The sequence below is a fragment of the Rhincodon typus genome, chromosome 35 (genome assembly GCF_021869965.1).
Source record: "Rhincodon typus isolate 14 chromosome 35, sRhiTyp1.1, whole genome shotgun sequence".
Classification (NCBI taxonomy): Eukaryota; Metazoa; Chordata; class Chondrichthyes; order Orectolobiformes; family Rhincodontidae; genus Rhincodon; species Rhincodon typus.
The window spans coordinates 9,420,352-9,437,573 of record NC_063366.1 but is presented as its reverse complement, the minus strand read 5'-3'; positions in this window follow the sequence as shown (position 1 = coordinate 9,437,573).

Below are 17,222 nucleotides of genomic sequence, written 5' to 3'. Positions count from 1 at the left end.
GACCAGTAACCATTAATAATCTGGACGCTTTGTGCAAAGAAAAAATGGAGCGAGTATTCTGAAGATAAACGACAGAAGTCAGAGTTTGTTTCTGATATTCATTCCTTGTCATGACATCAAACAACAACCTTCACTGTTGACCTTTTGCAGTTTTGATGATGACAAGTTTAACTCAAAGCCTGGCCTCCATGCAATGTTTTAAAGGCCCCTCGTGAAGCTAGCTTTTCAAATTTAAAAATGAAACCTTTCCCTATCACTGAGCTCGGAGCTCATTGTCAGTATCTTCCTGTCATTTCAATCCCTGAGCAATTCTGACAGAAATGGCACCTCACCAGGGATGGGTCGCACTTTCATGGAAAAGATGACACGACCTTTCTCTTCACTCAAATGAACAACAAAACACTGCAGGTGCTGGAAATCTGACAGCGAATCAGAAAGTAGGCAAAACACTCTGCAAGGCAGAGAGAAACTGAGTTCTGATAAAACGTCAACAAGCTGGAACCTTACCTCTTGTTCTGTTCTTCACAATGCTCCTTGTGTGACCGGTCCGTTGCTATCTTGCTGAAGTCTTCAGTTTTCTTCCTGGCTATCAACCACAGAACTCATTTTCACATCACTTACAAACTCTTATTCATGTCCCCTATGGGTAAATCTTCAACATTGACAGAAAGGGATGTTAACATCTATCACTCCTGCAAAGTCAGCTTTGCTTATAACTTAAAGAGTTCACTCCACCACAGACCTAACATTTGGTCCAGATTCTACACACCCTCTATGGCAACTTTGAAGGTGGAGGGCTTATAAATCAAGTAGGTGTCCTACCTACTGGCATATCTCCAAAACCTGCCTCAAGTTTAGTGGGGCTATTGGAGGCAATAAACAGCCTACTTATACTTGGTACATTTGAGGCTCAAGAGTCGCCAGCTCATGCTTGTACATCCTATGTCACCACAATCACTGTGCCCTTTCAAACCCACCCTCAACCTTCTCACCCTTATCGCAGGGATCTACCACATGGTCCCACCAATTGTACCTGAAGTGCTACCTCCACTTTGTTGATACATTGTGTAACCTAGCATTAGCCTCAATTCCCTTCTGGTGCTGCTGGACCACAGACGTACCTGCTATCTGATCAGTCAGCATCTCTCTAAAATGGGAATTCCTCCTGAGATTGCACACAATGTTGTAACTTGAAATGTAAAGGGTGGGGTCTGATTGGAGACCAGATCTCTCAGTACCTGTTGATATGATTTCTTGCTGATTCATCATCCTATGGTAGAAATTGGCTCAATATGTGCTGAGTTGGGTCTCACTTAACAGTTTTAAAACGGAACACAATGAATGCCTGAGAGAATGTTTCCAGGAACAGCGAGTCAGTGTTTAATTTAGACTGTGATATCTCACATCCAGAGTCTCGGAGAGTGGGAAAGGAATTTTCCAGAGGTTTTCCTGAAGGGGCTAGATTCTTTTGCCTGTTCCAAGTCACAGTGTATTAGGAGATGGGAGGAAGTCAATGAAAGATTATACCATTTACTGGATGGACCAAGCTTTACGGGACTGATAATCTTTATCATTGCTTCTCTGCGTCAGTTTGTACAGTTGGAAGGGTGCCAGATTAGTGAGCAGGGGTGATGGATGAACGGCACTTGGAGCCCATTAGTTTATCGACGATAGTGTTTAGCGTTAGCTGCAGTTTATCTAAGATGGAAGATGGGCAGCCAGCCAGAAGTGTATTTGAATAGTTGAATTCAGAGGTAGCAAAACAAAGGTAGCATTGGGTGACTTTACAGAGCTGGCTATCGGTCGGAGCAAAAATACCAACGCAGACTAATTGAGTCATCTGACCTGACATTGTTATGCATTCTATGTAACCTTCTCTAAATAACAATTTAGCTCTACCTGCCCAAGAATGAAAGAGACTGTTACTCTGGAAGTTGCAAATTAATAGCTCCACTAAATAGCTGAAGCAACTCTCTACAGCAGAGTCTCAGATCGAATGTAACAAACTAGAGATCCAATTCTGGAAGGAAATTTGAGAGCACCAGTCAGAAATAGACTTAAGTCCTTAACACAGCAATTGCTTCCAAAACAACAGAGAGTATTTTAGTATTCCCAGTGATTTGTGGTATTATTCGGGTGATGGAGTTCTTGGGGGATAAATATGAATGCTAGAACTGCTGGAACTCATGTATGGGCTACTATCAGTTGCTTTGTTTATTAATTGATTGAATAATTGATGTAACCAGATATTTCACCGCACTCTTCAATTACTGTCTGAGCTTGGACTTCACCCCAAAAATGAATGCATTTGTACAGCAACTGAAATCGACCAATATAAATTCTTCTCAAAAGATATATACAATCATTACCTTATTCCAAGCCATGCACCATCCTGATTTGCAATTATATCACCATTCTCTCTGTGCCATTGGCCAAAATCCTGGAATTCTCTCCCTTGTGGCATTATGCGTGGCCATACAGCAAATGGTAGTGCAGTGGTTCAAGAAGGCAACTCACCTTCTCAAGGGCAACTAGGGGTGGGCAATAAATGATGGCCCAGCTAGCGATGTCCAAGTCTGATGAATGAATGAAAGAAAGGGTTGGGATCAGTATAATAGTTTGTCTTGAAATTACAGAAACAGTGAACATTGTCAGTGATCTCTCCAGCTTTAAATATAAGGTAGAAATGGGATGTCTTCAAAGCAGAGCAGAAAACAAGTTGTTGCTAGAATCACAACCACAGTTTTCTCAGTGTAATACTTTGTTTTCAGCTTCTGGCAACAAATAACCACAAATCAATCAAAGGAGAAAATGATAGCACTCTAAACGGAACATCCTGTGACTGCATAAACCAGGACAATGATGACAGAACAGTTAGTGTTGATGTCTAGAAGAGAAATTGAATAATACTGAGCTTATCCATAACAGTATGGCTGCACTGATAATGACTGTTGAACCCACTGATGTTAGAACCAGCAGATAGTGAGTGGTGCAAATGGAGAGGCCAACTTTTCAGGAGACATGATTGCAATCGTCATTAAATGAACAGCAAGAGAAGGAAGGGATAAGAGACCGGAAATATGTTTAAATTCTCTCCAAGTCTAAGCCCAGCTTGTAAGGGCAGAACTTTAGCTCTGACAACAGTGTGTGGAGGTAGGTTATTGGCTTTTATGGGTTAAGCAAAATCAGGGGATGAGAACAGACAAGTAACTGCCCTGAGGATATGGCTTGGCAAATTAAATATTTTCATGATGTTGGAACTCAGTGATTTAACCCAACTTATAGGTTGAACAGTGCATGCCAGATTTCTCATGTTTGATCTCACATGAAGGCACCTGGGATCAGCAATTTGAAGCATTCATTGCCCCCCACATTATTACCCTCACTTAGTGTCCTTGAATCAGAGCCTTTCCAAGGCTGTGGTAGAGTTTGGGACAAAGCAGACCCTCAGTAATTGCACCCCCTGAGGGCATAAATGAACAATTTAGCTGTGTGCATTGAGTACATGTGCAGCAGAGGAATGCAAGTAAGAAAGAATACAAAAAGATTAGCAGAAATGTCAGAAAGACAATCGCAAGGCAAAGAACTATGTAATTGCACTTATTAAGAACAATAAATGAAAAACTAGTGTATTTTTCAAGCACATCCATAAAAAGAGGGAAGACTATGATAGGAATAGAATCATTGAAGGATAGACATGTTATGACAGAGAGAGATGGCAGAAATAATAAAGAATTGTTTGCTTGGTTTTGGTATTTACCAGAAAGGTAGAACAGATAGACATGAGAAAGAATAATGAGATGAAGAATGTGATCATTACTTATTTAAAAATCTAATCATTGAAAAGGTGGAAATGTTAAATAAACTCTATAAACTCAGACAAGATAAATTCCAAAATACGGATGAATTGCATCTTCTTAATTTAAAAGAATTAAGGGAAAATATCGCAAAGGTAATCCTACCCATATTTAATAAAGCATACTGCCTGAGAATTGGTGGATTGCTAATGTAATTCCTTTATTTAAGAAAGTTGGCAGAATATATCCAACAAATTATTAGCCAATCTGCTTATGGTTGATAACAGGAAAAATATTGAAATCCCAACAAAGAAGAGAATGGAAGAACATTCTTAAAGTGATAACATACAATAATGAGTGGTCAGCATGAATGTCAAAAGGGAAAATTAAACATTGAACTTTTTGAGTAGGTAACAGAGAGAATAGACGCTGGTAATACAATAGATTTAATTTTCTGGATTTTAAGAAGACCTTCATTCAGGTGTCCCCTGATAGACTAACAAATCAAGAAAATGTGAAGTCAGTGGGCAAGTGGCAGAATGGATTGTTGGCTGACCTCAAGGTAGAAAGCAATACCTGGGAATGAATAGTGGCAGAGAATTCAAAGTGGCAGAAGCTGGAAAATGGTGTTCCACTTGGATCAGCAACGGGACTGCTGCTTTACTATCACAATTTACATTAATTGTCGGAAAAATGGAATCAAAACCCCATTTCCTAAATTTATGGCTGACATAAAATTGAGGGGAATAGTCAATGTTGAGAAAGACTGCAACAAATTTACAAGGGTAACAGTAATGAATTTGTCAGTAGGGTAAATAATTAGCAAATAAATTTCAATGATTAATGTGATGTTCTAAATTTTTATTATATTTGTTACATGGAAGATGCGAATCCATATGAAGGAAAGAAATAAATTCCAAATCAAGCAATCATTATAAGTTGCAATACACTTTAGTTGCAACACATGAAAAGGCAAGACAAACATTAGGTTTTGAGGAACAGATTTGAACAGTATGGAAGATCTGCTAAACTTGTTGTGAATAAAAAAAAAAGCAAAAAAGCTGCAGACGCTGTAAGTCAGAAACAAAAGCAAAGTTGCTGGAAAAACTCAGCAGGTCTGGCAGCATCTGTGGAGAGAAAGAAGAGTTAACATTTCGGGTCCAGTGATCTTTCTTCAGAACTGTTTTGAACCTTTGGAATATTGTGTTCAATTCTGGTCGCCACACTACCAGAAGGATGTGGTGGCTTTGGAGAGGATACAGAAAAGATTTACCAGAATGTTGCCTGGTATGGAGGGCATTAGCTATGAGGAGGGGTTGGAGAATCTTGGATTATTCTCACTGGAATGACGGATGTTGAGGGGGGACCTGATAGAGGTCTACAAGATTATGAAGGGCATGAACAGAGTAAACAGTCAGAAGCTTTTTCCCAGGGTGGAAGAATCAGTTACCAGGAGCCATGGGTTTAAGGTGCGAGAGGCAAGTTTTAAAGGTAATGTATGAGACAAGTTTTTTGCACAGAGGGTGGTGGGTGTCTGGAACTTACTGCTGGGGAAGCAGATACTATAGTGACTGTTAAAGGGCGTCTTGACAAATACATGAATCGGATGGGAATAGAGGGATACGGTCTCCGGAATTGTAGAGGATTTTAGTTGTGACGGGCAGCATGTCGATGCAGACTTGGAGAGCCGAAGGGCCTGTTTCTGTGCTATAGTTTTCTTTGCTCTTTGTCCTTTGTTAGAGCACACTTAGATTGTATGCAGTCCTTTTTACCACAGGTGAGGAGAAGATTTACAAGGGATGATACCAGAAATAGGTGGATACAAGTCTCAGGAAATAATTGACAGGCTGGGTCTTACTTATCTTGAAAAAAATAATTAGTCTGACATGACATGATAACAGAATATTTGAAAAAATTAACGGGTTTGGATAAAGCATGGATTTAGGAAAGGTAAGTCATGCTTAATAAATCTACTGGAGTTTTTGAACATGTAGCTGGTAGAATAGATAAGGATGTGGTTTTTTTTGGATTTTCAAAAGCCTTTTGATAAGGTCCCTTATAGGAAGTTAGTGGGCAAAATTGAAATGTAGGATTGGGGTAATAGAGTGGCATGGATTGAGAACAGGTTGATAGACATGAAACAGCAGGGACTAAATAAGTCTTTTTTTTAAGAAGTAACAATTATGGAACCATAAGAATCAGTGCTTGACCATCAGCAATTCATGATATATATAAATGATCTGACTGAGGGATCAAATACAACATTTCCAACGTTTTCTGATGCACAAAATTGGATGAGATTGTGAGTTGTGGAGAGGATGCAAGGAGGCTTCAAAGTGATACAAGAACACACAATATGCATTTTAGCAACTTGTCAAACTCCTTTGATAAAACCTTCCTGACTCATGACCCTGCTAAAACTTCGGATAAGATCGTTGGACAAATAGAAAAACTGTCGCTTTCGTATTCCCCTCCAACCCACACTCTCTTCTGACTTTGAAGGATCAACATCCTTCACTTATACCTGGAACTCCTTCCCTAAACTGCACCAAATGGGCTGCTGCATTCCAAGATGTCAGCTCACCACCAACCCCTCAAAGGCACAAAACCGATGGCCTCAACAGCAATGCACACATTATGTGAAAGACTTAATGACAATTTTATTTGAGGTCCTGAATTAACTTAAGGGGTTGTATTACTGAATTACTGAATAGATTTGATTGAAGGTGTCATAGGTATTGAAGTGGATAGCCACAATCCAGACTGCAGTATCCCAGTTCTGGGAGCGCATTTCAAATTTGGAATTTAATTGCTGAATGAACATAGCAGATTGAAGTAATTGCCAAAACAGTATGTGATCTAGAGATAGTGCTTGAATAAACATCACTGCTGGGTATAATCAACTACCAATTTCAATTAGTTAATTCATGTGATCAAAATTTGTTTAATATTTGCAGTTTTCCAATTCAATCTCAACTCTAAATACATTCTATCACAGCAGGGAATTTACAGTCTGTTGTAATCTCTTTGGTCTTATACTTAAAAAAACTAAGTTGAACGATAGCATTAACTCAATATTCCCATGGTGTTCCCACAGGGAATAAATTAAAGATGCTGAGAACCTATCGCCTCAAACTTTAATTCTGAGAGATTGCCTGCAGTACCTAGGGAAGGATAATTTCACACAGAAAACCATGGAAACAGTTCACAGCATCAGGAAAGTGTACTCCTTGATTCTTCCCATTTTTGGTGTTCCTAATAAGTGGTGATAGCCATTGAAGTTTTGTGACGTTATAAGTGTTTGCAGCCTTAAGCATCGAGCTGTGACTGGTGATAATTATATGCTGACCTCATAGTCAGTATTAAACTTCCGATCAGCCAGACGACTTTATCAAATATACTGAATTACCCTCTGCAATTTCATTTCATTACCTCGAATGAAAATATACCCGTTGGTCACTTACTGGCTCTTGGTATGATCAAAGCATTGCATTCAGTAGAATCTTGTGTGCACCTGAATCAGACATTAACACAGGCAATTCTCAAATAGGGCAGGCATTACGCAGAGTATCTGGCATCATAGAATTGAATTGAGTGTGTGTCACCAACTGGAGTTAGTGTTCATGGGGTTTCATTTGCCATCCTCATACAAATTGAAGGGCAACATTGTAAGGCCAGTATTTTAAAAAAAGGAGAGAAAAACTGAGAATTGCAGACCAGGTAGCCTAATGTAAGGAGTGGGGAATGAGTTGCTGGCACTGTGTGCTCGTGGTGGAGGGAATGCGTCAGTAAAGAAGTTGATGTTGTGCTGATCAAGTGGCTTTGCCATTTTCTGGATAAGTATTGGTGGAATTTCGCTCAGTCAGGCTGGTAAGGGAGTATTCCGTCACATCACTGGCACAGACCATCGAGGTAATCATTCCGTTCTGAAGAAGGGTCACTCGAATTGAAATGTTAACTCTGATTTCTCTCCACAGGTGCTGCCAGACCTGCTGAGCTTTTCCAGCAATTACTGGTTTTGTTTCCATCTAGATAGCAGACAGAATTTCGAGAGGCAGGGAATGCGTTACTGGAAACAGATTTTTTCAACTTCTGACCAAATTCTTGTTCTCGCAAATTTATAGAGCTGATCCAGTTAAGTCTTTTTGGTTAATGACTTTCTCTGAAAATATTTGAAATGGGGGGCTCATCAGGGATAATTTTATTGAATTTTAAGGGGAGAGGGTCAGAATCTGGAGCTTCTTGGCACTCAAGCCTACAAATGTCAGCAATGACCTACCATGAAAACCTCAGCCTCCCAAGCCACTGACTGCTTCAGTATCTGAGGAGTCACGTGCTGAGCATAGTGCAATCATTGGTGAACATCCCCACTTCTGACTTTATGATAGAGGGAAGGCGGTTTTCTAAGCAGCTGAAGATGGCTGAGCCTAGAACGTGACCTGAGGAGCTCTTGCAGAGATGTCCCGGAGCTGAGATGATTGACCATCAACAACCACAACTATTTTCCTTTTATGCCACATATGACTCCAGCCAGCTGAGTTTTCTCCTTGGTTCCTATTGACACCAGTTTTGCTAGACCTCTTTGATATATGGCCTTGATGTTAAAGGCTGTCACTTTCACCTCATCTCTGGAATTCAGCTCTTATGTCCATATATGGATTGGAACTTTTAAAATTCTTTTCAGGGACCATTCTGACCCCAGAACCCAATAACTCTGTAACAAGCCATATTCCATTTGCTACCAGGGCCCAGCCTCCTATCCTGTCATCTTTTTGGATTTCAAATAAATCTCGTCAAACATCGCAGAATATGATAATTTAGAACTTTTAAAAATTTTGAGACTTCCTTTTCCTCCCAATGCCCATTATTGGGGAGATCAAAATCTCAAGTACCATAAGTGTTGAAATCCTCACTTGCCCTCAATGGATGTATCAATAACAGATTCTGGTCAACCTACTATAGAAAGGATATTATTAAACTAGAAAGAATGCAGAAAAGATTTACTAGGATGCCACCCTGGGCTGAAAGATTTGAGTTAAAAGGAGAGTTTAGATAGGCTGGGACTTTTCTCACTGGAACATAGGAGACTGAGGGGCGACTATAAAATCATGAGAAGCATACATAAGTTAGATAGTCAACAGCTTTTCCCCATGTAGGGGAGTCTAAAATGAGAGGACACAGGTTTAAGGTGAGAAAGGAAGGATACAAAGGGGTCCAGAGGCACAATTTTTTCACACAGAGGTCAGTGAGCATCTGGAATGGGCTGTCAGAGGTAGTGGTGGAAGCAAGTACAATTTTGTCATTTAAGAAACATTTAGACAGAGACATGGATGGGATAGGTATGGAGCATTATGGATCAAAACCTGGCAAATAGGAATAATTTAATTGTGAAAATGGGGCGGCATGGGCATGTTGGGCAGAAGGGCCTGTTTCCATGCTGCAAACATCTGTGACTCTAAGACCAATGACCTGCACCTATGCTGCGTCTTTAAGGTAGTAATATGTTGATAGATAATTTGCAGGAGGAATTATGAAACAATACTCAGCACTAAAACTCATAAGTAGACAATAGGGCCAGTGACAAGAAGTGTGATCAGACAGGTCGGTTCTAAATAATATCCTCAAAGAAGAAAGAAGCCAGCTATGACGCAGTAATTGAAACCAAGGATGTGACTGGTTTTAGGGAGGGATAAATATACAAAAGACCAGAATTGGAACACTGTCGATGGTTAGGGGTTGGAGGAACTCACAGTGATAGGAAAGGTTATAGGAATTACACAACGTAACAGGTAGAAACTGGTGTAGGGCAAAAAGAGGTTATAGCAACATAAAGCGTTGCAGAGGTAAGGGGAGTGGGCAAAGTAATAAAGTGATTTGAATATGAAGAACGGAATTTAGAGAGTGAGGTATCGACAGAGAATGCAGATGAAGGAATGAGGGAGTTGGGTGATTAGGATTTGCTGCAAATTAGTCATTAATTTGGCAGAGAATTAGAGGGGCTGAAGTTAATGGAGGGTGGGAATGTGACTCCAGCCAGGACAGTATTAAAATAGTCAAGAATAAAACTAAGAACTGGGATGCTGGAGATCTGAAACATACAAAAACAGAACTTGTTGGTAAAATTCAACAGGTCTGGCAGCATTTGTGGACAGAAAAAGAAGAGTTCCTTCAGAACTGATCACAGTGAGGAAAGGATGGTATTCAAATAAACAAGGCATTAATTCTACTTTTTCTCTACAGATACTACCAGATCTGCTGACTTTCTCCAGGACTTTGTGTTTTCATATGAGGTGAATTGAATTCATTTATTGGCCTCGTCTTTGTCCCTAACAGAGGTGATTTTTAATATTCTTATTTCATTTTATTTCTTTTCCCCGTCAAAGTGGGTTGCCACACGTGCGCGTGCAAACACACATACATACACACATACAAGTGCACACACACACTCAAACAAAAACATGTAAGAAGGAAAGGGGAGAAAAGAAGGAAATAAGTTACAATCACAAGTATCTTTAAAACAAAATGGACATCATTCACGAAGTAGAGTCCATTAAACTAACGTCTAATGAAGGTTCTTGCAGTTAGCTGTTTTGGCAGAATTGCTTTTCATAAGAGCTTAATGCACAAGGATGCAGTTGAAGACGTAGCAAGATAATTCTTGTAGTCTAGGAATTAGTCAACATTTCCAGCAAAATAAAATTTTTTTTGCAGAAATTAGGTTTCAAGAGCCGTCAAGATTAGAATCAGGCTTCTGGCTGAGACTCAAACTTCCAAGCCTCATGTTAAAATGTAGACTATGGTAAGAGTTTCAAACTGTATAATTAAAACTTTGAAAAAAGACTAGACTACAACAACATCTCACAAAGAGAGATGTCTGGAATTTGCCTGACCTTTCGACAACACAGTGAGTCTTTTTAAAGTGCAAAAATACAAAATTTCTTAAAAAGAAAAATTAAATTGAAAGGACCCTGCACCCCACTTCCACCTCATCAAAATCCAGGTTAATTTTCTTTAGTTACATGGACAAATCATTCATGAAAAGTTAATAAAGTGGCCATCTGAAGTTTAATCTTTTTAAGACAGACACCATTGTATACAGAACTCCCAAGAAGGACTCTGAGAGATGTCCTGAGAGACAGATTCCTTAGTCAAGAAGAGTTTGAGGAAAGGGGCCTTACAGAAATCCATCACAGTTCTGCTAAAAGAGGTTGTGCAACCTGCAAGTGCTGTAACTGCAGAACTAGTGAGGATCAAGAAACCTGCTCTCTCGCTCTGTCTCTCAGAAAGCCTGCTGTATCCACTGAATCAAGCAACCTCCAACTATTCAACTACAGAATCCATCACATCTGGTGAACCTGACTTGAAGCTTCAAACCCTTCATTTCAGAAAGAGAAATCATTAAACAAGCAACAGAACTGCAGAAATAATAGACTGGTGTACTTTACATATACGTAAGCATCTTCTTGCCTGTAATTTAGCTAATAACCGTGCCACCTTTTTACTCAGCAAAAGTTACATCATCAACTAACCTCCTTTCCATATCTGTAGTTTTGCTGCTGGATATTTTTAGTTTTGAATGCTCAAAAATTAAAAGGCTGCTAAACAAACTATGTAATTTCACAATTAAAGGCAGTATCTTGCATATGTTGGAGATTTGAAATAAAACAGAAAACGCTGGAGAAACTCAACAGCGTCTATGGAGAGAGAAACAGAGTTAGCTTTACCAATCCATTATAACTCAAAGTTTGTGCATTCCAAAGAAGAGTAATATTTGAATCAAACCATGAACCTTTTTCTTTTCTCTCCACAGATGTTGGCAGATCTCATGAGTTTTTCCAAATCCTTCAATTTATATATAAGTTCACAATTCATGGACCACTCTGCAGCCATGCCTTTTGTGGTCATGGTATGATCTAAAGACAGAACAAATTAAGTAGAATTCTATAACTGAAGGACTTTAGTTAAAGAGAGAAGCCATGATGTATAGTGTAGTACAGCAGCCCTGTGAGACCCCTTCAAATTTGAACTGTAATTGCTGAATGAATAAAGCTGAATGAAGTTGTCCCTGAAACTGCTTGAGATTTAGAGATTGACTTGATGGCATTTGAATGATCAATATAATTACTGAGAGAATACAGCTTCCAATTTTCATTATATGATTAATGTAATCAAAAGCATCCAGTCTTTAGTGCGCTCCAATTCGATCTCAGCATGAAATATATTCTATTCAACAGGGAGTTATCTTGTTGTCTGTTTGTTCTTTTTTTAAAGTAGAAAAGCCAAGTTGAAAAATGTTGTAAATTCAAAGGCATCATGGCGATCACACACAGTAGAAATTAAAAGATTTGAGAATGTCATTCAGAGAGACTGATTATACTTGGAAGGACAGACCACTTATGCAAAAAAGTATGAAAATAGTTTATAGTATCAGAGACATATGTGATTCCAGCTAGCATTAGCTTCCCTGGGAAATATGACCATAAAAGTTGTGGAAATCTTTGTATCAGCTGGTCTCTGATTTTGTTCTTTCATAAGTGATAATATTAGATGTTAATTTGCAGTGACATTGCTTTCACAGACACCCAATCCATGATATCATCTTGGTCAGCCAAATGTCCTCAATTATCTCTGCAGTTTCATTCCGCAACGGCCACTGAAAGCAAGCCTTTTTGTAACTCACAGTCTTGCAGATTTTTCATTTTATTGCCTTCAGTAAGACATTGTGTACAGCTGAATCAGATATCAGCACAAGGAACCCTCAGACAGAGAATTTATAACTGAGAGTGTCTGTCACTATGGAATTGGACTGACTGTGGGTCGCTCACCGAAGTGGAACACTTAACTGCAGTGACCATAGATTACTAAGGTTATCTGTCACTGTAGAACTGTACTCTATGTGCATCACTAACTGGAGTAAAACATATTGGCTCTATTTTTATAACATTGTTTTAGGTGACTGATCTCTCCATTACATGAAGCTGTTTCCACGCTTAATAAATATAATTAATGGCCAAGAGGAATATTTGTATAGTTGAAGTTGAAGTTGTTTGAGAAAAAGCAGTAAAGTGAAACATATTGATATTGTTCTGTTTACTGTTGAACTGCAGCAACAAAAGTAGATGCTAACTATTTACTGATAGGTAAACTGCAGAGCCCCATTATTACTTGAAAGTCTCCAGAGAATGACCTATTCTGATACTGAGTATACCACTGTGCATACTTTATTTATTTTGATGCTGATCAATCCTCTTTCCCCAGCATCATCTTGAGACTATATGGGCCATGAGTGTTGTGTTTTCCTGATCTGCCTCTTGCAGGGGCTGAATATTGAATTGCGGTTATTGAATTGTCTACTTCTGTAAAAGATTGATGTTTGACGGATTTGTGATTATCTTAGCTTCAGATTCTTGACACATGTGACCCATATGTCTGCTCTTTGCTTCAAGAAAAGACAAATAGAACTGAAGAACAAAGATTCAGGCTTTCAGTTAAAACGTAGATCATGCTGGGGTCAGTAAAATATGAACATTATTAAATTGTTAACAAAGAAATAAATAGTGCACTGCTTCAACGAATAGATCATCTCCATATGTAAAACGTTATGAAAGAACTAATGATTGGGATTAATTGACACTCAATGTATAGATGCATCAAAAAACATGGGTCTATTTCCATGCTATAATTTCATTTGGTACAACTGATTTCTGTCTTTCTATCTGAGCCTTCTCCAACCCCAGTTAATTGAACCTGGTTAACTTAACTGTTCACTGGTTTCTGTACTGCATGTTCTTATTCTATTGTCCTTAAAATGAACCTGGGTTATTTGCCCTAACAGCTCAAAGTTAAAGTGAGCTCCACATACTAACCATTATTTAATTAAAGAAGTGTCTCCTGCATGCTTTCTTGAGTATATTTGTGATGATCTCATGTTAATATAATACTAATAATTATTAATATAATTATATTATCAATTTAGAGCCCCCAGCAATTAGAAATATCTTCTGTATGTCAACCTCATCAAACACATTTGTAGATGTACAGGCCTCTTGTAGCTCTACTGTAAGCTTTCTCTTGAAAGATTCCAGCTGTGTCTTCCTTCCTGATAGCTTACAGGTCTTATATTGTCTTTTTAAAGAAGTTTGCATCAACTTTAGTTGCTCAAAATCATTTTTTTTTGCAATATGGAGACTAAAACAGTGTGCATACATTATTTGTGGTGTAACTAATGTTCTTTATAAATTTAATAATTATTTGATTGCATTTCAGTTATATTCTAATCCCATAAAAAAACCCCAATATTTTTATTGAACACTTTTATTATATCATTATCCTGCATTGCATCTCTTCAGTGGAGACAATGCCATTATATAAACACCGACACAGGTAGTAGGCTGGTAGGTGTGTAAGTCGGTGGCAGATTCACCTGCACAATGTATTTGGGGTGCTGGACAGTGAAAATGAAAGAGATGACAAAACAGGATTAACATCTTTTATCGGAAATTATTGGGAACAAATTTGACATGTGATGCAAGAACATACCATGATTTTCCAGGTAACAAGGATTTTTATTTTGGGGTAAGTACCTTCTCCTTGATGTTGTCTTCACCTCCCCTCACTTCAGATGTTACATTGCCTGAGACCCTGAAACCATGACCCGTGTAACAGCTGTAATGCGAGGCTGACAGACTCGATAAAGTATTTAAATGGATTGGATGCTCACATTCTGCCCACCTCCATTAAACTTCAAGATTTCGGTTAAAGTTGATAATGCTTTCAAAAGATTTCCTCTGACACAACCTCAACTGCCAGACAAGTTGAAAAGTTTTTGTTAGAAATTTCCAGTCACTTTTTCTTCTTCTCTCTTTTACAGTTGATTTAGTGGTGATTTTGATCCTCTCCATGGGAAATCCGGCTTCTCTACCACCCGCTTGCTGGTAGCCATGGCAATGGCGAATTTGCTGGTCATTATCAGGACGGTCACACTGTTATGGATAGGTTCTTATTATTCGCCATTATCTTTGCTGCATATCACCACTGCGTGCAGTGTTAACAATGTCCTGTTTTACATAGCCACAGACTGTTCTGTCTGGTTTAATATCATTTCCTACCCTGATCAATTTATGGCCATTTGTTGTCAAAAACTGAAATGAAAATACTGCGACAACAAAACTATGTCCATGGTTCCAACAGCAACCTGCATTCTATTTGATTTAAATAATGTCTTCATTTTCTTTAGACTTGAATCTGGAAAGACAATTGACAATGTTGCCTGAGACAACACAGTGTGGAGCTGGATGAACACAACAGGCCAGGCAGCATCAGAGGAGCAGGAAAGCTGACATTTCGAGTCGGGACCCTTCTTCAGAAATGGGGGAGGGGAAGGGGGCTCTGAAATAAATAGAGTGGTGGGGTTTTGTGCTGGGGAAGGTAGGTAGGATGGCGATAGCAGGTAGGTAGTGGTGGGGATTGGTCAGTGAGGTGGGAGGAGCGGATAGTTGGGAGAGAAGACGGACAGGTCAAGGAGGCAGGGATGAGAGGGAGGGTTGATCTTGGGATGAGGCCGGGGGTGGGAAGATTCTGAAGCTAGTGAAGTCCACATTGAGACCAAAATCTCATCCCAAGACCAACCCTCCCTCTCATCCCTGCCTCCTTGACCTGTCCGTCTTCTCTCCCAACTATCCGCTCCTCCCACCTCACTGACCAATCCCCACCACTACCTACCTGCTATCGCCATCCTACCTACCTTCCCCAGCCCAACACCCCACCACTCTATTTATTTCAGAGCCCCCTTCCCTTCCCCCATTTCTGAACTCTGTTATCTCAGACTTCAGCATCATCAGTTCTTACTATCTTACGCGAGTCTAACCCCCCTCCCCTCCACTGACCCCTTCTCTGGCCTCCAACACACTGCATCCTCCTGGACACCACCCAAAGGCCTCCTACCCTCCCTCGACCTCTTCATCGCAAACTGCCATCGTGACATCAATCACCTCAACCTCTCCACCCCCTCACTCACTCCAACCTCTCCCCCACAGAACATCCAGCCATCCGCTCCTTCTGCTCCAACCCTAACCTCACTATAAAACCCGCAGACAAGGGAGGCACAGTTGTGGTATGGCGCACTGACCTCTACATCGCCAAGGCCAGGAGCCAGCTCTCTGACACCGCCTCCTCCCACCCCCTTGATCATGACGCCACCCCTGACCACCAAAACATCATCTCCCATACCATCCATAACCTTATCACCTCAGGTGACCTCCTACCCACATCCTCCAACCTCATCATTCCCCATGCCCGCACCGCCCGTTTCTATCTCCTCCCCAAAACCCATAAACCCGACTGCCCTGGTTGACCCATTATCTCTGCCTGGTCCTGCTCCACCAAACTTATCTCCACTTATCTCGACTCCATTTTCTCCCCCCGGTCCAAGAACTCCCCACCTACATCCGTGACACCACCCACATCCCTCCACCTCCTACAAAACTTCCAATTTCCTGGCCCCCAACACCTCATCTTCACCATGAATGTCCAATCCCTGTATACTTGCATTTCCCACGCAGATGGCCTAAAAGCCCTTTGCTTCTTCCTCTCCCGCAGGCCCGATCAGTCCCCCTCCACTGACACCTTTATCCGCTTAACCGAACTCATCATTACCCTTAACAACTTCTTCTTCAACTCCTCCCACTTTCTACAGACAAAAGGGGTGGCCATGGGTACCCGCATGGGCCCAAGCTATGCCTGCCTCTTTGTAGGATATGTGCAACAGTCCCTCTTCCGCAGCTACTTTGGCACTATCCCCCACCTCTTCCTCCGTTACATCGATGACTGTATCAGCGCCGCTTCGTGCTCCCACGAGGAGCTCAAACAGTTCATCCACTTTACTAACACCTTCCACCCCAACCTTAAGTTCACCTGGACCATCTCTGATACCTCCCTCTCCTTCCTGGACCTCTCTGTCTCCATCTCTGATAACTACCGGGAAACTGATACCTATTTCAAGCTCACCGACTCCCACAGCTACCTAGACAACACCTCCTCTCACCCACCTTCCTGCAAGAATGCTATCCCCTATTCCTAATTCCTTCGCCTGGGCCGCATCTGCTCCCAAGATGAGGCGTTCCACTCCCGGACATCCCAGATGTCCTCGTTTTTCAAGGACTGCAATTTCCCCCCCCCACAGTGGTTGAAAACGCCCTCGACTGCATCTCTTGTGTTTCCCGCACCTCAGCCCTCACAATCCCTCCCTGCAATAACAACAAAGACAGAATTCCCCTCGTCCTCATGTATCACCCCATCAACCTCCGTATTCAACGCATCATTCACCGCCACTTCCGCCACCTGCAATCCGACCCCACTACCAAGGATATATTTCCCTCCCCACACTTATCTGCCTTCTGGAGGGACCTCTCTGTCCATGACTCCCTC